The sequence below is a fragment of the Onychostruthus taczanowskii genome, unplaced genomic scaffold, assembly GCF_017590055.1.
Source record: "Onychostruthus taczanowskii isolate IOZ18803 unplaced genomic scaffold, ASM1759005v1 scaffold12, whole genome shotgun sequence".
NCBI classification, from domain to species: domain Eukaryota; kingdom Metazoa; phylum Chordata; class Aves; order Passeriformes; family Passeridae; genus Onychostruthus; species Onychostruthus taczanowskii.
In genome coordinates, this window is record NW_024498351.1 from 15,423,527 (window position 1) to 15,444,490 (window position 20,964).

Genomic DNA, 20,964 nt, shown 5'->3' on the forward strand with positions numbered 1-20,964 from the left:
GGTGCTTCACTTTGTGAGAGACAGGAATTATGTCACAGGACTTGTCTCTTTTAAATCTTGGTAACAGATAATGAATATTAAATGATGCTATTAAGGATCTGGGCTCCAATAAGAGGCAGTAGAAAGACTTCCAGATAACCTACAGTTGACAGCAGACCTCAGGCATAAGATCACAGAAATTGCAGAAAAATGTCTGAATGTTGTGTCCAGGTTTCAAGAACCTGTCCATCAGTTGGATCCTCTTTTCACAATGCTTGTTTGTAATTGCTATTTGATATGTTCACAAGCAGTGAGAAAATGGCAGCTTTTCATGGGCTTTGAGCATTGATGAGCTTTAAGACAAAACCACAGCAGATCTTGAAAACAGTTTGGGAACTTTTGCCATGCAGCAACCAAAACTTGTTTTTCCAGGGTATTTTTGTATACTTTCGAAATGGGTGATATGGAATGCTTTGCTTAGTATGATTTGTTCACTTCCAGAAAGGTTACCCTTTTGGATCCCTTGAGCATTAAAGTAGGAACAAACTGAGAGCTGGCAGTCCCTTCCTACCTAAATGCTTGTTAGGTGCTCTGAATCTTATTCCCAGGAGCAAATTGTCTGCTCCCAAAACTCCCACCTCATTCATTGAAGTTTCTTAATCTGCAGCATTGTACTAGGTCCAGCCTGACCTGAAAAACCCTGCTAGCTTCACATTCTTCCAGCAGCAAGCCTGTGCTGCTAAGCTTGTCAGTGTCCTTCTGAGCTGATAAGCGACTTGAAAGGTGGGGAGGATGAAATCATGCTCTAGACAACATTGCCATTCTGGTTCCTTTGCTTGTGGCATGATGTTATCACTTCAGAATCAAGATGGAAATTTTAAAAGAAACATTTTCAAAGCAGTTCTGCTGCCCTGCAGGGGTTTGTCTTAATGCTTGCTCCTTTGTAGCCTGTTTTCCAGGTATTCAGATGCTTTTCCAGCTAACATCCTTCCCACAGCTGCCTTCTGGTAGGGGCCTGATTCTGAAGATAGATGCATTGTGGTCTTTGAGTCCCACCTCTTGCAACTGCTGCAGGTGACCATTAAACCTTTCCATAAGTGATCAATTTTAAAAGCAGATTTTGTCCCCACTGTTCCTCTTAAAAAGCTCAGCCATTACTCACTGCTGTCATGGCTGGCAGTCTTGGTCTCAGTTCCAGTCTGGATTTCCTGTTTGCTGAAACTGCTGTTTTCTGGGTGACGTATGGTGAGTGTCTCCCCCAGTGCTGGCTGACTTGGATCCTTACCATTTGTTCTGCCTAAATGTATAGCTCAGCTTAAGGAGTAGTAAACTTCTGTGGTGTAAAATTAGGGTTTTTTTTAAGGTTTACATTTTAGCTTAGAAGAAGGATTGTTGAGATGGTCACGTTAGATGCTGAGTAAGATTTTGGAGAGAATCTGTTCTATAGTATATCAGCTGTTTCCTTTTGGTTTCTTTTCAGTTTGTTTTCTCTGTGAGTATGATGAACAAGATCTCTGTCTCAGACTTAAAATATTCCTGCTTCCTTCTTGTAACATTTCTTCAAGCTTTTTTTTTCCTTCTTGCATGCATGAAGTACATGCCCTCCATCTGCATGAAAATGTTTTGTATATAATTCTAAAAGCTCCCTTAGGACTGTAGACTTTTTTAAATGAAGCAATTTAAACATTTTCCTCACAAATGGGCACTTGGGGCAAATGTCATTATAAAAATCATAAGAATATTTGTTAGATATTTTCACAGTTTATTGTTGGGGATTTGTTTTTTTGTTTTTTTTTTTTTAGCTTTCAAGACCTGCCTCTCCAGTCACAGTGGGAATTGCAAGTCAGAGAGAGTCAGCATGATTTATGTTACTGGCAGAGCAGTAAGGCGTTTGTAAGGCTGGGAAGGCAGACATTAATAAGGAGGAGAAACAATAGACAGTCTTCTCTGCTTCAGTCAACATGGTGCAGGTGTTGAGGCTGATGTAATGCTGTTGCTGCTTTCCTACTCTGAGTTGTACATACATATTTATAAACACATGCAAGTCAACCAAGACTTGTGTTCACAAGATAAATTAATCTCACACAGATTGAGATACAGAACAAGGCAAAAACGCTTCAATCCAGCTCAGACTAAATGAAAGTTTTCATTTTAAACTAATGTGTTAAGATTTTCAAGTCTCACATGAGGAAATACATGATACTCGATATTCTTGTAAGGACATATGTTGAGACTTGTTTTGAAAAATTTGAAGATTGTGTACCGTTGAATAGTAGACAGAAGCTCTGTTTTGTGGAGGTTTTGGGATTCTAAGGAAATTGTTTTCTGATTTGAAACAGAGCTCCAAAGTAGGCAGATTTCATGTGTAAGAAAATCCAAATCACATAGAACACTTAATTCCAGCAGAATCAGACTGGTTTGTTTCAAATGTGACTGTTTAAATGTTTTAAATATTGCTCTACCTAATGCAGTCTTTTAGAACAAACTAATTTGAAGGGAGAGAAAGAAACACTTCGTGCAGGAATGCCATAACAGGAAGTTCTGACATTTGTCAAAATATTTCTCCCTCTTTCTAAAATTAATATGTAAAAAAGTATGGTTTCTAATACAATTTAATATCAGTGGAATTGTATTCTACACAGTAGGATGCCTGCCATTCTTTGTGACTATGTCATCTGTGTTTTGGGGAAATACTGCAGCAGTGGGTGGAGAAATGCAGGATCCTTCCTGTCTTCTGCATGTTATTTTCAACTAGAATGATCAATATCCGATGTCTAATAGACCATATTCCTTGGGAAGCTCAGTTATTGCAAGTGGTGGTTTTTACCACATCTTTGCAACTGCTGATGAAAATGGGTACATGCTGTCTCTGTAAGAACAGCACTATTTTTAAACATATTCTTGAAATGTGTGCTTGCTACTTATATCCTTGTTTATTCCAGCTGCATGTCCTTACATTGTTTAAGTCTTGATGGTCTGTTGGCTATGACAAGCAAAGCTTGCTTTTGCAAAACTTGCCCTTTGTAGGTTAAACCAGTGCTGATAGACCTGAACCTGGATGCCATGAAAATGAATGGAATTTATTAAGCCTTTTTAAAGTCCTTTGAAAATTCCAGCTGTCACATGGACCTGCTGTCAGGATGGTGACTGTGTCAGTCATTTTAGTGGTGAGTGGCCATATTACCGTGTGGTTTTGTGGTAACTGAGCAATTCTTACCTATAACTGCCAGCTCCCAGAGCAGGAGGTCCTGCTTCCTGTGGCAGACTGCCTCCTACTTTGCCCTGAGACAGGATCTCCTCTGTCTTAACAGGGCACCCAGTCAGAGTTTGGCATACAATATTACAATATTATTTTCTTTCTTTCTTTCTTTTCTTTCTTTTCTTTCTTTCTTTTTTTTTTTTGGCAGGAGTAGCCTTCTGCTAGGTTAGCTCCCTAAACTAACTCATGAGAGCAGATCAAGCATAAATGTGGGTTGTCCTGGCTTGGATAAGGACAGCAATGGATAGATAGCCTTTAGGCTGGGTAGCTCTGTTGTGCAGTTAGGCATCTGTGATGAATGCTTTGAGAAATGATGACTTGTCTGTGCAAGGACTCCCATTTTCCTGTGAACAAAGGAGAAGTACCACAGAATACCACCAGCGTGGTGGTGGATTCCTCAGGCCATCTGAAGTACTGATTATGATCCAGATTTTCTTGTCAAATTTTAGCACAGATGAGTATGTAATTTCCATCATACATCTGATGTGAGTGTTTCAGGGTATGTTTGGTCTTTTTATTTCCTGTTTAACCCTATTACTCTCTTATAGATAAAAGATTTCTGGCATGGGAGATACCATTTTGCATAAACTATTCAGTAAGTTTTTCTAGACACTTAAATTTCAAAATAAATTAAGTCTAAGGGGGCTAAACATATATGTAGGATATGGCATGTACAAGGAGCTGTATAGGCAGGCCAGAGGTCTCTCTGAACTGGTCAGCTCTGTTAACGTGAGCTGAGTAACTGCTGAACCACAGTGTTTAACACAGACCACAAAAACTGTGTCAGTGAGCTTTCCCACATGGGCAGCATGAATCTGATGCAGATACATTTCTGTTAATTTCACTCACAGCACTGAATGCAGCACAGATCTCTTGAGTAGCTTTCCAACATCTTGACCATCCCTTGCTTTTGAATCAAAGCTGTTTTCCTGGAGCTGTTTAGGAACTAAACTAGCCTGCAGGAGTTAGTAGTGTAGAGTGTGCTAGATCTGTCCTGGAGCTTTTCCTGGTGGTTGGAAGAATCCAGGTCTGCTGTTTGAGAAACTCCTGGAGTTCTTACTGGTAAGTATGGGGTCTCAAATTTGGTTCTTGCTGTAACTGACTTACTTGGTGATCATTGGTTCAGTTCAGGTTGACATTTTTAAACCAGCATCTGAGAAGGGTAAGAAGTTGGAACAAATTGAATGCCTAGTCTAGTTAATCTTTGCCATAATCTTTCCTATTTAGCAGTGAAGAAGCAAAGAGCAAAAACACCTGTAAGCTTACAGCTTCAGAATTTTAGTATCTGGGCAAATCCTACATGTGGAGGTAGTAATTAGATAATTCCAGAGTTTCAGTTAACAGAAATTATGTGGGAAAAGCTAAGGGATTCTTTGATTTCAGACACTGCAGAAATATGTGAGAATCAGATTATTTCATTATTTTCTTGAAATGCAAACAAGATATGCCAATAAAAATTATGGCTATTGATTATAGGCTTATCATCCTCAAGCTAATATTCATGGCACATCTTCTATGGATGGTACAATTCGGTTGAGCAGTTGCTAGTTTAGCTGTATGCTACTGTCAGTCAGCTTGTCCTCCCTAGTTGATTGCCAAATTTTTCCTCCAGTACTTGAGGGAAAAGGGAATCATAAATGTTTAATAACTGAAGATAGATGGTTGGTCCCAAAGTCAAACACCAAAACTGCTAAAATAATTTTGAGCCTTTTTTTTCCTTTTTCCAAAGGAAATTTCAAAATAGCAGTAACTGATGAGTATGTTAAGGTAAAGCTTGCAAGGAGGAAGTGATCTTACTGCTTCCATGGCCTCACAGATAACCACTGTATCTGAAATATGTTGGCTGTGTCTGAACTCAGTTGTGAAACCTTTCAGAGAGTGCCAGTCATCCAGATCTTGTAGAATTCCAGACAGAGCTGTTGTCATCCACAAAAGAACCATTTCCTCATATTTGACTTGTAAAGAAAGAAGTGGATGTCAGTGGCATTAATGAAGGAAATATAATTGCCAGCATGTAAAGGTCTTGGAGATTATTGGCAAATAGAGAAGCCAAAGCAATACTATGTGAAATTGATGTATAGGCTAGAAAATGTTTCAGCACAGTATGGTCATGTGGCTTTTTAAAACAACTTTGCACTGTCTTCGCTTGTAGCTTCTATGCTGAGTCTTGGCCTGGATTTCCTGTATGCCAGAGCTTGCATGATCATAGGAATCACCCGCTCTTGCTTTTTTATACTGCCTGGCACGGGTGAATTTGATTTATAGAGGAGTTGGTTGTTTGGTTGGGTTTTTTTTCCACTCAGCTCTTCATTCATTATGAAAGGACAGTGCCAGTGGTGCTGTGGATATTGTGTGTGCATTTCCAGTGTGTAGTTGCAGGGTGAGGGAGATCCTAGCACTTACGCTGCTATGCAGTAGTTCTCAGTCTTGCTTGGAGGGGTTGGGAATTGCCTTTCAAAACTGATATTACTCTGCTGGGTTACCTTCTTGATCTTTTTTATCCATTGTTCAAGTGGAACCAAGTGTTCCAAAGTTCTATTTAGTTCACCTCATCTCCAGTAATGGTTTGTATGTCAAAGTTTGGAATTAAAGCATTTGTGCTTTAATGTGGGCATTAAAGCACAAGTTGTGCATCTTCATTAAGTAATTAAAACAATGGATGAGCTTATAAAGAGAGGAATATTGAAATCCAGGCTGAGTGAGTGGTTAATTGGCTGCTAGTCCGATCTCAGGTCCCTCTGTGCCCGAGTGCTGAAGGAAGATGAGGTCATGGTGCTGATTCTTGACAACGGCACACTGCAGCCACCTCCTGTGTCTTACCAGCATTTGCCCAATTGTGTCCCAAACACCAAATTACTGTGACTGTAGTACCGTTTCAGCTTTCTTGTAAATATCCATCAGCTAGGTGTGGTTAGGCTGTGCATGTTGCTGATGCCTGAGGACCATGAGAGACACCAGCCCTAAAAACCAAGGTGTGCATATACACTTGTGAAGAAAGCCCTCAGCCCAGGGTCAGAGCAAAGTTCAAATTCATCCTCAGGATCCACAGCAGGCACCTACTGTTACCCTGTGATTTGCCTTCATGAACTTATTCTCCTGCTTGCTTTTGATGAAACCAAGGGAGATGGACGATGTAGTTTGGTTTAGCTTTAGATTTGCTCTGTAGCTGTGGTTTTCAGCATGTATGCTGATCACTCTTTTGACAAACCATATTTTGGTCATAGAACCTTCTGCATGCATTAAAAATAGAGGCAGTGGGTCTTTCTACACTTCTTGTGCAAAAACATTTCCATTATGGTTGCCCTTTCAGACAATAACTGCCTTCTAAATATAAGTGGCTAATCAGCTGAAGCTTTTGCACAAGTTCAGATTCTACTCAATAGCAGCCAGAGAGGAGCTGCTCTTGGTCCTTTGACCCCCTTAAACTCTAAAAACAAAACAGCAAAAACCTTGGGTCAATCCTGAAGCCACGTTGAATTGGAAAGTTGCATAAAGTACTTGATTTGAAGTATTTTGAAGTACTTTTGAAGTGGGAGGTGGGTTTAGTTACAGTGGGTGTTCAGATTTATTTCTGGCATCTGCAGCACACATCCCCATCACATCACTGCCCTCAGGGAAGCAGAGGGGTTTTTGTGCCTGTACTGCTTTTTTGGAGTACCTACCTCAGGGTTTCTTGTGAGGACAGAGTGCTCGTAGATGAATGGGATGGAAATCTGCTTTACCAACTTGTAAAATCAGCAACCTCTAAAAAAACCACAAAGCCCCACAAGCTCCAGGCCAAAGAAACCAATCAACAAAACCCCCCTTCTTTTATTTTTGTTTCTGGCTTCTCCCTGTCTGGGATTTTGGCCGCTCCTGAAGCAGTAGCAGCAGCCGCACACAGGGGTGCATGTCCTGTGGGAGTTGCTCATGCATCCAAAATGGCTGGGGCGTGGGTGGCCTTTGCTAGAAGAGAACACTCTGCTGGGTTTTGGTTGAAGATGTCGTGCAAGGGTGGGAGTAGCGTCCCATCTTCCGACTAGGCGCATGGGTTCGGGATGGGAGGTGTAGGGACCGGCCCCGCGTTGCCATGGCGGAGGGGGGGCTGTCGCGCCTCGGCGCTGCCGGAGCTGCCGCTCGGTAGGTGCCGCGTCCCGGTACCGCGGAGCCGCCGAGCTGGCATGGGCGGTCCTTCCCCGTTTGGCTCGCTTGCCCGCCTTGCTGCGCGATGAAAGCTCCGTCAGCAGCGCGGCGCGCTGGGAGGCTGCACTGCGCTCCGCCTCGCCGGCGGGCGGGTTGTACCGGCGGGGCAGCGCTTCCCCGGGAGGCGCGGATGGTGCCTTGCCCTGGGTGCTCGGCATTAGCTTGGGCTGGCTGCGGCGGGCCGCTGGCAGGTGGCGGTGCTGGTGGAGGCCGAGCGTCTCTGCAGCGTTTCGGGTGGACGGAGGCGGCCGGGGCCCCGGCGCAGGCAGCGCACGGCGCGGCTGAGCGCGGTGGTTCGTGTGGCACGGCACGGCTCGGCCCGGCGCTCGTGACAGCCCGAGGAAGCTGCAGAGCTTAGTGGCAAAGCGAGTAAATCTAGTCTATCTAAGCACTTCCTTTGAGGTTCTTTATTGCTAGTGCTGGAGGGCAAAAGCAACAACGTTTTTAAATAGGTTGCAAAATTTCAAAGCCTATTTAAAGCACACTGAAACATCTCGTCAGTCCGTCTGTGTTGTTTTTTCTCAACGTTTTTAACAGTTGTCCTGCTGCAAAATAGAAATACAAATTTTCCATACTGGTGGGTAAGACTCCAGGTGAAGTCTTGATCATCAGCTGCTGCAAATCTGTCCAATGTTTTCTTCCAGTTCTAGAACAGAAATTGGTATTAGTGCCTACACTCATAGTGCTGGAAGTATCTCCTTCCAGCTCCTGTAGGGCCTTAGTAAAGAATCTTCCTGAAGTTGCAAGATACTCTCACACTGTGCGAGTTGTACTGGTTGCATCACAGGTCAGGCTGAACATTATGAGCCAGTCCTTTTTAGGACTTTTAGATCTTAATCTTAAAATCTGGGACAGTCCCTGAGGGATAAATTATGCATACATAGTACACCTGATGTGTTGGACCTGCTGCACATGTGAGATAAGACTATATGCATATAGTAGCTAGTTTCCAGACATCAGGCCTGAGTTTCCAGGCATCTAGAAAAGTGGGTAATTCAAAAATATGGGAAAAGTCTGCATCTGTAAGCATACACGAGCCATAGGATTTCTGTGAATAATGTAAGTCTGTTGTCACCCAGTATCACTCTTCCTTTTATTCCTCCTTCCCCCAGCAGATATTTCCAGACTTCCTTTTGTATTTTTTTTCTAGTCACTTTCTGAAACTTAATACTAGCTTTGAACACTTGTGAATAAACTAACCAGCAGACCCTTGAGGAGAGTGGTCTGACTGATGTCTGCACTTGCAGAATCAAATGACTGAGGAGTCCAAAGGTATGAAAGTTGTTTCAGAATTCATCTCCCATGTAATAGCTCAGGAGGTAGCCTGCAGTTGATTCCATTACTCAAGAGCTGTTAATGAAAGCAATACCTTATTTTACAGTATTATCCAAAAAAGGGTGCATACCAGAGACAATTTACAACCCATTTATTTTCAGCATTCTCTTAATGCCCATTATTTGGAGTAAAACCCATTTTCTGACAGACCAGCTTCTTAGTTCCCTTAATCCTGCAACAAAGTGATAATCCTTTATTTGTGACCTCATAAATTGTTTCTACAGAGAATGCTGTGATATCAGAAGGTCAACACTGTGACTTCACTGTTGGTGGAAGCCATAGTTGAAGATGTCCCACTCTGGAGATCTGGGGGGCAATTTATATCCTTTTGGTATTCTGCAAGTGCTCCTTAAGGAGCAGTATGTGGCAAACAGAATTGCATAATGTTTGTCTACCTAGGTGATGAATGAGACAATCAAAGGCTGCGTGTGAGGGGAAAATATGTGGTGATTATGTTTTCAGGGTAATTTTTGCCCTTGAAAGATGTTATCAGGAAGAAACCTGTCACTGGGAAGCTACACTTAACTTTTGTGTCCTCAGTCTCCAAAGAGATGAAGAATACCCGAATCGTACTCTCTAAAAGCAAGAACTTCTTACCATGTATACCTTAAGAATATAATTTTGTAACCCCCAAACTTTTCTTGGAAACACTAATTACATCAAAACTTCCATCAAAAAATGTTTGTCAGGAGCAAGGCAAAAGACACGTAAATCACATCCAAACCTCTATGCCCTAAAGTAGACTTTTAGGCTCTTGTTTGTAAACTGAAGTATGAAGGAGAATTGTCCAAGACTTTCAGGTATTTCCAGATATCTTATGTGCCTGGATTCTTTTTACATTTGAGTGTGAGCTTCTGTGCCATGTTCCAGAAATGAGTGCCTAAAATTAGGCTTCTTAGTAAGTCTTGATTTTAAGAAGTACTGATAGTGCAGCAGCACTCAATGAAGATAAAGGGAAATGAAAACCCACATCAGGTTTGAAACTCAAGCTGCGACTATTAGAAACAACATATGGCAAAAGAAGCCACATTTGGCTTCTTTACTATCTCTGCCTTTTCCCATAACAGGAAGATTTTACAGAAATAGTACTTGCAACCCTAAATGTCAATGGTTATGTACTCTTGAAGACTGAAGCTATCAGAACCCAGAAAAAAATACTAGTAGACAGTTAATTCCTTTGTTTAAACATTTAGTTTTTGAATGCATCATGATCATGTGATTGAACAACAGGAAGACATATGCTTGCCTGTAAAAAAATTAGTATTTTATTTTTACTATTGTATATTCCATTTTTAACTTTCACCTTTTTATGCATGATACAAAAGGTAAGGCAGATGAATTTAGCGGGATTGTGCATGTACTACCAACCCTGTCGATAAAACTTCTGGAAGTTGTACAAACTAAATCAAATTAAACAAAACACTCTTACTCCAGAACAAACGGCTATTTACGTAGGTATAGTTACACCAAGATAGTTCTGACAGTAAATTAGTCTTTTAGACCAGAATCCTGAGGCCTGTTATCTTATCCCTGTTACACAGATGTTCTCCAAATTATGTTCCGAGCATGTATCAAACTGGATACTGCATAACAAATCCGTATTGGAATAACTCAGTTAAATGCAGTACCAGAAATGAAATACCACAGTTTAAAGCAAAAATTCACAGGCATTATGCATAGGCTTTGCAGACCATGCAGGACATCCTTTGGGTAGCCTCACATTTTCAAGTTCTTGTGGATTACACCATCTTTGTATGAAACTACACGTGCATGTGTGTTTTCAAGAGCTGCTCATAAAGCAGCAGAACACTTCTAAAGACACTATTGGTGATGACATGCTTAACTGCTTTCACATGTTTCTGTTCAAACCATTAACATGCTTCCTTAGTGATGATGTATGTATGTCTTATTAGCATGCATACTACTAATTTACTCTCAACTCTCTTTACTGTCCTGTAAGCTCCCACCCTTCCCCTAGCTTCGATCTTTCATCATAAAAGCTTAGAAGCAGCCTTTTGGATATGAAGCTAAATGTTTCTTTTTAGCTATTCTGCCTGTTCCAGACACTGGGAGGGGAGGAGGGCTCTTTCCAAGGCAGCGTAGTAATGTGTAGGTACCCTTGGCAGGAGCTTGGTGCTCTGCTGGGGGTGCTGCCTTTGCTGGGTCACTGGCACCTGGGCTCCGGCTTGGGTCTGCAGCATGAGATACATTTGTTCTTTCGGGCTTTTAATTGAGACTTTGAGTGGAGGCTTTCACTGAATCCTTTGTGTGACAGGGGGTGAAGGTCAGCCCAGAAAACAAAACAAAGGCAAGCACCAAGTGGATGCAAAGCACATGCAGATCAGCTGTCACAAAACAACTGTCCTTTGTTCACTTATTTCTTCACTGATACACGCAGCCATTCCCACTTCGCTTATTCCAGCAATCCTGTAGATCCTTACTTTTTCCCCAGCCTTCCTACAGCTGGAGGTACTAATTTTATTTCTTACCATTTGGTTATTATTTCTGCTTCCATTTAGCCGTGCTAAACATTTAGATTCTTTTAACAAGTCTTCTTTCAGAAGTAGCATCTCAGATGCTGCATTGCCTGCTTTAAGAATCAAATAAAAATCAGCTCTTTCCTCACATTTCCTTTTAACCTTTCCTGTGTTCTTTCTTTCTTACATTATTTCTTGTTTTTCTCTCCTGTCTTCTTCTGCTGCTAAATTAATCTTTATAGCCTAGGTTTTTCTTTAGGTAACCTCTGTATCAACTCTTTAAAGCTTGTAGCTAGTCAGATAGGAAGAACAGCAGGGGTCTCAAAAAGTGCATTCAGAATTACTTGCCTTTCCTGTAGAAGTTTCTGAGGGCTGATCTGTGCCACAGTTCCAGCCTCCCAAAGGGGGTGGCCAGGTGAGAGAGGGGCATGTACCATCCCCTTCACCATGTGCACTGCCATGTTTACTGATAATCAGAAATGCTTTTGCAGCAGGGAGCCTTCTCAAGCCCTGGTTCTGACTGAGACGTTTTTTACCTAAAAACCCTCAGGCCCGTAAGATCTTGGTGAGTTAAAGTACTGCCTGTGGAGATTGCCTGCTGAAAGAATAGGATGGTAACTATAAGGACTTGTTTCTTATGGCCAAGAGTAAGGAGTTAAAACATGGTAACAAGATATAAGGAATTACTTACTTTGTTGTTTTAATGTGTGTTAGAAAATAACTATCTTGCTGTGGTGTAAAATGCAGTAATTCAGAGTTTGGGTTTTTATATCCTCTATGCTTTGATCTCAACGTTTTTTGATACATTATTTTTTTCTCACTGTGTCTTGTGGTTTACTTGTGAAATTTGTTAAAGAAATTATATTGATTCTCCTTTTCTGGCCTTTTGGTTTAGTTCAGTTGAAGGTGAGATCATCATCAGCTCCTGAGATCATCTCAGGAATCTAGCCTTGATATCCTAGTTTAGGTCTCTCTATACTCAATAAGAGGGCAAAGAGACAACTATTTTTATGTGCTCTCATCTTTCAGAAAACTGGGTCATAGCGACACTCAGGGAGCACAAGAACTCCACGCTCTAGTGCTTTATAAATGCTTGGTTAAAGTCCAAAAGAAAAGTCTTGTCAAGCTTTGTTTAGTATAGAGAGAGAAAAAAGGATGGCCACTTCTGGGCCCTCTAAATGGTTAACAGGGCTTTGTGCAGCAGGATCAATACCAAATGTTTGGGGTTTAATAGCTATACAAAAAATCTGAAGGATGGAATGGACAATGAAGAGGTAATCCTGTCTGTCAGATCGCAGTTGTTCAGGTTCATTAAGACTGCTGAGGAGGATTTCAGAAGGGACTAGTGACAGCTGAGTGAAACAGCTGAGCAATTCTGCAGAGTAGTGACATCAGCACTGTAGTATAAAGCAGTGCAGTGGGCATTGGCAAAATAGTGCTTAAATTGGTTAAGTTTTGTGCTTTTTTGGGAGCATGGTCTCTGTGTGTTGCTGGAGTCAGTGGTGAATGCGTTAGATGAGTCAGGAGTGGTAATTAAAAGTCTAAACTTAAGACTATAAATGAGGAGGTATGTAAGAAGTCATGCAAGAGAGGTTGCTCTGTGAAATTGGTAATTTTATCCTTTTGGATACTGTGTTTGGTTTTATGGTTCACGTACAAGGCAATTTTCAGATTTCTGAGATTTCATTTAAAAATGGTACAGCAACTGGTAGAGAAGTATTGTTTTAACAGTAGTAGAATGTCTGTTATAGGTTTTAGTTTAGTGCTTCCTGTAAATAAGTGCTCAGTAAGATTCAAAAGTAAAAGATTTGTGAAATGGACAGGAGGAAATATTTCATCCAGTGGGGTGTTTAATTGTGGAAACCCCTGGTTCCAGGTACTGTCATTTATTTGGAAAGGTAGGTTTTGATTGCTGCATTTACTGACAGTTATACTCATTGGGATAAAAAGTCAAAATATGCCAGTCCCTGAGGATCTTTAAAGAATTGTTTCTGTGTGGAGCAAGGGCATTTCCCTTTAAGGTGCAGTATACACTAGTGGTAATGTGTGCAGTTGGATTTCTAATGCTTCCTCTATAAGATGACTGATGAGCATGAGGGAGGCAGCAGATTTGGTGAGTTGCTGAACTGTTGTGCCATGGCATTTCCTTTGTTCCCATCCTCATAGCTAATCCCCACACAGGTGAGACCAAAGGACAGAATTTGAAAGACTTTTGAACCACTGTAGGAAGCAGGAGTCATTGCATCTACCTCATGCAGGTAGAGCATAGGGGCAGAATATACTAATACAGCTTCATCATATATTGAGGTGTAAAATATTTCAATTTCACTTTAAAGTACATCTTCTTAAAGATACTCCAGCCATATTGAAAACTCTGCTCTCGACCACAGGGAAAAAAATGACCCAGTAAACTCTCAGCTGCTAAGTCTTTGGAGCATCTAACCTTTTCTTTTTAAAAGCACTTCGGCACTAATTTAATTGATTCCATGCCTGGCCTTTTCATCAGTTCTCTCCTAGCCAGGAAAAACTGGGCTGTTAAAGGCTGCTGCAGTACCATGGGACTTGTGTTCAGTGTTGCAGGTTCTTATTTTAACCTGATGTTATCTGCCAGTCATCACTATTGGTTTGAAAAGCTGTAACCACTGCAGTACTGTCTTTGGGCTGAAAATCTTTTAATGGTTACAGCAGTCAATATAAATGAGAGAGTGCACTATGTCTTCGGGTTATGTTGCTAATTATTACTTCACCTTTCAAGAATTTTTTCTGCTGACTAGTTTCTTGCTGAATGTTTGCTGCAGCATCTTCAGCCACAGTGCATGTGTTCTGGCTAAACTGAAGAGGATAGTGAAGAACATGTTGTTAAGACCTTCAACAGCCGTATTTTCGGCTTTCAGAAGTGTTTGGAAATGAGTATTTTTATCTGTGTTTTTAAAATTTCTATAAAAAAACACCTAGGTTTATCTTTGGTTGGGTTTTCTTTCTTTTGTTTCTCATTTGCTTACTCTCTCTTGCCAAACCTCCTCTAGTGTCAGATTTTTAAAATGCTTCTATCTTTCCTTGAATTTGCTGTTTGCTGCCAGAGGACTGGCAAGCTTTGTTTTTGGGGGGGTGGGGTGTTGGTGTGGTTGATTACAATATAGCATTAACATGAGTCAAATTAATATAATAATAGCAGATTTCTATGAAAAAGCCCCAAGTCCTCCTCCCTTCTCATTTTGTGGTCCTAGCGACAAAATATCTTACAGAATTCTTCTGTGTGGTTTAAAATATCACATACTTTCCAGTGAGCTATCATTTAAAGAAGCCTCATTTAGCAGCTGAATTCTAAAAAGACACAATTGTTTTATCTAGTGGGCTTTTTGAGGGAGGGAGTTGAGTTGGTTGCCTTGGTTCTCCCGTTAAGACTTGATGTTTTCATTCAAATGCTGTTTCCTGGGTGGTTGTATTAGCAAGTGTCACACTGGATAATGATTGTGTCCTGCATTAGGTAACACTTAAAGCATTGTTTGTTTTTGGTCTTAGGTTTTGAGATTCTTTTTTAGAATGTGGTAAGCAGAGATGCTTAAAAATGGGTAACAGTGGAGAAGAACTGGCTGATCAAAGATCCTTCATCATATGCACAGAGTGAGCTGTTGAAGATCGTAGTCATGGGAGTCAAACCTAGCAATATTTGCTTCAAGCTCACTTGCAGTCAGCCTAAAAAGGTTAAATGGAACTGCTTGCTCAGTTGTAGGGTGGCAGTGAGCCCCCAGTAAAATACAGCTGTGGGGAAAAAAGCAGGGTATAAGGTAGGGTATTTCTACTAGGAGTAAGGAAATTCCAATTTCCAATGCAGGTGGGAGATTAGCTGGAACACAAGAGTATGGTGCAGAATTCTGGTTGTTGCTTTTAGAGGAAAGTTATGTAAGTTAGAGTAAATGTAGAGGAGTCCTCTAACAGGATTAAAGGGACAGGAAGGGCAGACATACTGTTAGTTCTCTGCTAATAAACTGGGGTGTAAGAAGCAGGAGTAAGGAAAAAAAAAAAAAGAGGAAGGATATTTAGCTCCTAGACAACATTAGCACAGAAACAGATGGGCATTACTTGTTGAGATTTTAGTGAACTTAATACCCTGATCATGTTTCCTCTTGTGATTTCTTAAAGAACCAGGAGATTTGTTCAGGTAAGTCAAGCGGAACTTATTAGCATACTGCAAGTAAGTTGTTGTTAGTGGAGCACTAGTGGAGCACTAATATGTCAAATTTTCTTGTATTACGAGATTTCCTAAAGAAATGAAAGTGTAAGTTGGTATCTTTCTGATGTTCCTTAATCTGGTTTCTTCTGAGGCCACAGGGTCCCTGGGCTGTGTTCCTAGTGTAGTGACTGAGTGGTTCCTGCTTTGTGAAGTTCATTCTTGTAGAGTTGATCATGATAACCAACACTGAAATTAGCTCAGTTGGTTGGAACATGGTTCTAATAACACCAAGGTTGCAGGTTTGGTCTCTTTATGAGCTGTTTAGTAGTGTTGGACTTGATGATCCTTATGGTCTCTTGCAACTCAGAACGTTCTATGATCCTGTGGTAGACAGCTAAGGTCTCTGCAGCTACAGTGGCTGAGCACTGATGGCTGACTTTAGCCTCTTAAATTTGGGTAACTGGTAGAGGCAAGATAGACTTGCACTCTTGGTAACCTTCTTGGCTTCTTTTGACATTGTTATTTTTAAAGTTTTTTTGTTTTCTCTCTGTGTTATCATGTGTGTGGGTCTGTGTGTGTGTGCTCCCATTTTAGCATATTCCTTTCCTTCTCTTGAGCTTCCCTCTAGTGATTGGGAAAGGGCTGTGGCAAAGGAGGGGAATCCCAGGCTCCAACCTGGGAGGACTGAAAGATATATGCAAGCTAATGGAGAGTTTGACAAAGGAGTGTGTGCAAGCAAAGAAATTGGGATTTTTATATCATCTGCTGGCTCAGTGTGTGATGAAGATGGATGTTAGGCTATACTTTATGTTGTACTGGTCTATTTGGATGCATGTGCATGCATGGAGTTATACAGAGAGAAGTATGTGGTGTGTTTTTACTATATGCTATCTATCAATAAGGTAGCTTTTGTTTTAGTACCAGTCTCTGTTGTGCTGCGGGGGGAGATGTGGAATGGAGGAACAGAGCATCTGCCCTGGTTGGGGAGTGCATGTGGTATTTTGACTAGGCCTTCCTCCTGTGAGGCCTGTCATGTGACATCACTGATGATGGCAGCACTGGTGTCCATAAACTTCAACTCTCCTAAACATTCTCATTTATATTTTCCCCGCTGCTGGTCTCTCACTTTTGCTCTCTGCTATGCTTGAGGTATCAGGTATTTCTTGCTGTTGTTAATACTGCTAGAAAGGCTGTGTAATGGTGCTGTAAAGTGATGAATTTGAATAAAGAGATGCCTAGGTGCATGCACACAAGATGTCTGCATGCTTGGTGCATTCCAGGTATCCACAGGCATCACACATACAAGAGGAATTGTCTCACTGAAAGAGCTTGCAGTTGTATCAGTCTGTTCAGAATACTTGAGTTGGTTCTGAGCATATAAGTGCTATAGAAATTTGGTAGAGAGAAAAGCTATGTAGGCTGCAATATTACCTTCAGCTTTCTTTTGCCAGTGTTTTAACTTTGGTGTTAGGTGCAAAGCTACTGCAGCAAGAACTTGTGCATGTCTGTGAAAACAATGCTGCATGCACAGGCCCATTTAGCTTTGCATGACAGTTGTCTGGTGCAAAGGGGAAGAAGATTGGAACTGTTGTTTTTACTTTCAGTAAGTGCTTGTTCTAATTCACTTTTAAATTTTTCTTCATGGAGTAGGTTTTGTTGCTGTAAAGTGGGTGTGTAGCAGACACCAGAGTTTCTGAAGGACAATCCTATGGGACCCAGAATGTTGTAAATGTCAAGTTGGATTCATTAGAGGTGTTGTGGCTGATGCTGCAGCTCCAGGGCAGGCAAAAATTCTGTAAAGCTGAAGAAAAATTTCCTGGAAGGAGGCCTTTCAGGGAACACAAAAATTGTTGACTGTGTGTATAGCAAGCCCCCAGCTTTTAATGTTGAGATTATGGCTACTGTGTGACTACCGGTGTGGCAAAGCATGCTGTTAACCTTACACTTGTAAATCGATCTGCTGTACGGCTTTGCTGTGTCTAGTTACTTGTCCTCTTGAAACACACAGACCTGTTTGAGGCTTGGTTGGGCTCTTTCACTGCCAAGGTTGTTGTAGGGCCAGGGAGGGTAGTGACTTTTGCATTTCATTCAGTCCTAAGCACCTGGTATGTTCATTTGGTGAAACACATAGGAGAACTGCCTGTTCCAGCATAGCACAGGTGAGTCCTAAAGTCCTGTGTTTCAAAATTTTATGGGTTATGTATGTGCCTTCTATGCTTCAAACCATTTCAGAATGCATGGAATGTAAGAACCCTTAAAGAAGTGCTTTGTGGCAAAACTTCCTTTTTCCTTTTGCACCTCCGTTTTGGCATATTGGTCTGATTTTGATGATTAGGTCATGACTAGAAATAGTTCTTTTTCAATAGAGGCAATTTTAAGTGTTTCCTTCTTTTAAAAGAATATCTCACAACAACTAAAAATGTTCCTCTGAAACAGCAGCATCTCTCATCTCATACACTATTCCTATTTCTTCTGTGTCTTCCTGATACTTTACCTTAGCATATCCTCACCAAGTAAAGGAAAACCTAGCACTGGGAGTGAGATCCTGACACAGTGACCTCATTCTGAGCATTACCTTCTTTGTCACTGGTAGCAGAAGCTGAAGCAGCTCTGCTGGCCCTCGGCACTTGGAACGGTTTGACATTTTCTGTCTGGCATGGTTTCAGGGCTCACTTTGTTTTAAACCCAAATGGTGAATGGGATAATGAAAAATAAGCTTACAAGAACTTGTCCACTGCTTCTAATTTTTTGATTAACAGTTCACAGCAGCACAACTTTGATCTAGTGTACAGCAGAGCTGTTTGTTACATTTAGATCTGCAGCATTCTTCAGGACTGACAAAAGAGAGTAAATCTTTCTTTTTAATTAATAGACCTAAAACTGGTGTCATGAAAAATATTGAATATTTAAAGAAAATACTGCTCTGTGTAAGTGTCTGTATGCCCACGTATGTCTGTGCATTTATGTTTCTGTGTATAGGGGGAGTTGTGCATTACATCAAGAATATATGTTAGGGGTGATTTTTTTTTATCTGGCTAGAGGGTTAAAGCTTTAACTTGTCTGTGCTAATGCATGTAAATAGCTTTCTTGTCCACTTAATGAGAAGGCTGGCTTGTTATCCTGTACAATGCAGCTGGGCACTGTTCCAGAAGCATAGGCACTTCATTTCAAAGACAAAGAAGCCAGCGCAGACACAGGGAGAAACCTGGAACATTGCGCTGTGGATTTTTTCAGAGCGATGACTCATTTCAGTTCACAAAGGATTCTGGGCAGGGTAGTGAGAAGTCAGGTTGGCTGATCCATTCCTATGACTTCACTTTGCAGAGAGCCAGAGAGAAGAGGAGTGACACTGCAGAATCCTGAGGCACTGCAGTGGAGAGGTGCTTTGCAAAGACTGTGAGTGCCTTCGGAACAGGGGGTGGTATCAGAACGTGATTTCAGCCATTCCATGGAAACAGGGCAAAGAGAGAGATGTTTTCAAAACACTGTGTGGGAGTTATATTTGTAGTCCCTTTTAGATTCTTCTCCACCTCCTCTGTAATTTCTTAACCATTTATTTCTCATGCTTATGTGAGAATTGCATGAAATAGTGTTCCTTTCAGTGGACCTGCATAGATAACTGCATTTTTTTCTTCAGTATGCCCCTATTTCCTGCTTCAAGAGGTGGGTGTTCAGCATGTTAATGCCTTAAAGCATGCTTTGTTTTTCTTCTTTCAGGTCCTGTGGCACTGACCTGTGCTGCATTCAGCCAGCTTCCACAGTGATATAAAGCCCCAATATGCACATTGTTGTTACATCACAGCTTCTCTGGATACTATACTGGAGCACGGAACCAGACCATAGGGGTTCAGGTAAGTCCCCCTTTTTTAACATATTGTGTGCCAGGAATACAGACATGGACATTTATTAAAAAATGCATTTGAAAAATATTGTTTGGGGAAACACATTCTAAAGCACACAATATATTAAAAAACCACACTCCCCCCACACCTCCTTCCCAGGATAAGCAGCGCTACAGAAATCTCCTCAACTGAATCCTCTGGGAAAGTTCCGTGCTCCAGCAGAAACTTTATGATCATAGTTGTAACATGTGCTGGGATATCACTTTGGATCAGGAGGCAGCTGGCCACAGGACATGAACAAAGAAAAGGAAAACTGAATCACAGGAAATACACAGGATGAATGCATGTAAGACGAGCCTGCTGACTGTGGGTAATTTAGTACCTGTTTCTGAAAGTTGGTGCCACTTGGTGAAGCTGGAGATCATGATTTTAGCTGGGTCTGAATGATTAGAAAGATCAATTTACACAGTTGAAGTTAATAACTAGTAAGGAACTAGAACTCTCTTTAGGTTTGTTATATTGGTTATGGTAAGTTTGATGTGTTTTCTTCAGGCTGTGTAGATTTGGAGTGGTCACATTCTTGAAAGTGTTCATTATTTATTTTGGTGGGTGTGCATTTCAGAGATGAAGAGATGCTGGTTAGTGAATGAATGTATTACTGCATTTGTTGAGCCTTTGTTTAAGCTGCTCTTAAGCAGGAATAAATGGAAAAATCTTTAATGTATTTTTTATGGTTATCCATCCCCTTATATGTGTATCTGTCCAGTAAACACAACCTGCCGTTTTTTTCATAAAATACTCCAGGAAATGTAGCTTAAAAGGAGGATTTAGGCTATGTCTGGAAACAGCACAAGCAACATTTCTTCTAATTTTCTTTGTATCTGATTTTGTCAGTGAAATGTGATCTCTTCTGTGTTAGCATGCAAGTGCAGATTCAAGGTACTTCCCAGTAGTCTGGTTAATACCAAAGAAATCAGTGTATTCTTCCTTTTCCCTCCATTTGTTCAGTCAAATGGGATTGTCTGACTTTAAATGGCAATTCCTTATTGTCAATTCACATCAGAATAGGTTTGCTACATCTACTTACAAAGTATTCTTTAATTAGCATAATTCAGTGAAGCTGGGGTTTGAGGCAAAAAGGGGTAATTGTGTAACCCAGGCCAGACATGTAACTTCTTCAGCATCTGTCCCTTCATTAAGTAAATCTGAAGAAGAGGATCTTCTTTTTCTAGAAGAGACTTTTTACTTTCAGTATTATTGAGAAAAAATGATAATATTCTAGGCCCTCCTTTGCCCATTACAGGTAGTTTTGTTAGAAAATACAAATACCCGTAGTTCTTCCCAGGGTGAAATCATAGGCAAGTGTTGATGAGAACAGGCTGTTGGCAAGAAAATTTTTGTAGGGGATTTCTGTTGCAACCACCACTATAATCATGAGATGCCGTGAAGTTACTATGCTCTAGCTTGATGTTTTCTGATTAATAATGTAGTTCTATAAACAGCAAAAGAAGTGAAGTCAGATTTCCTTTGTCAAGTGTTTTTTGACTGGATTCTGTCCTATGTAGTGGGAGGTTGCTATGCCTGAAGTTCTGTATAGATGTAATGTGTAGCAAACACTTGTTTTAGAATTGCTACTCTCGTCTAGTGAGGCTCAATCTCCCTAACACATACAAACACACAGATTGTCATTGTGCAAGCCTCATTTTCTATGTAAAC

At 40.9% G+C, this 20,964-nt stretch overlaps 1 protein-coding gene across 4 annotated transcripts in view; it reads left to right on the top strand.

Annotated features, from left to right (window-relative positions):
- The window catches only part of STOX2 (storkhead box 2), a 143,412-nt gene that overhangs the window by 98,198 nt on the left and 24,250 nt on the right, over positions 1-20,964 (top strand). Inside the window, exon 1 of one of the 4 annotated variants that reach the window (XM_041395720.1) lies at positions 18,757-18,802. The exons of the other annotated variants lie outside the window; for them this stretch is intronic. The gene's annotated coding sequence lies outside the window, so the exon portion shown is untranslated. Of the gene's footprint in view, positions 1-18,756; positions 18,803-20,964 lie in introns of those variants that run through there. 4 annotated transcript variants of the gene reach the window in all.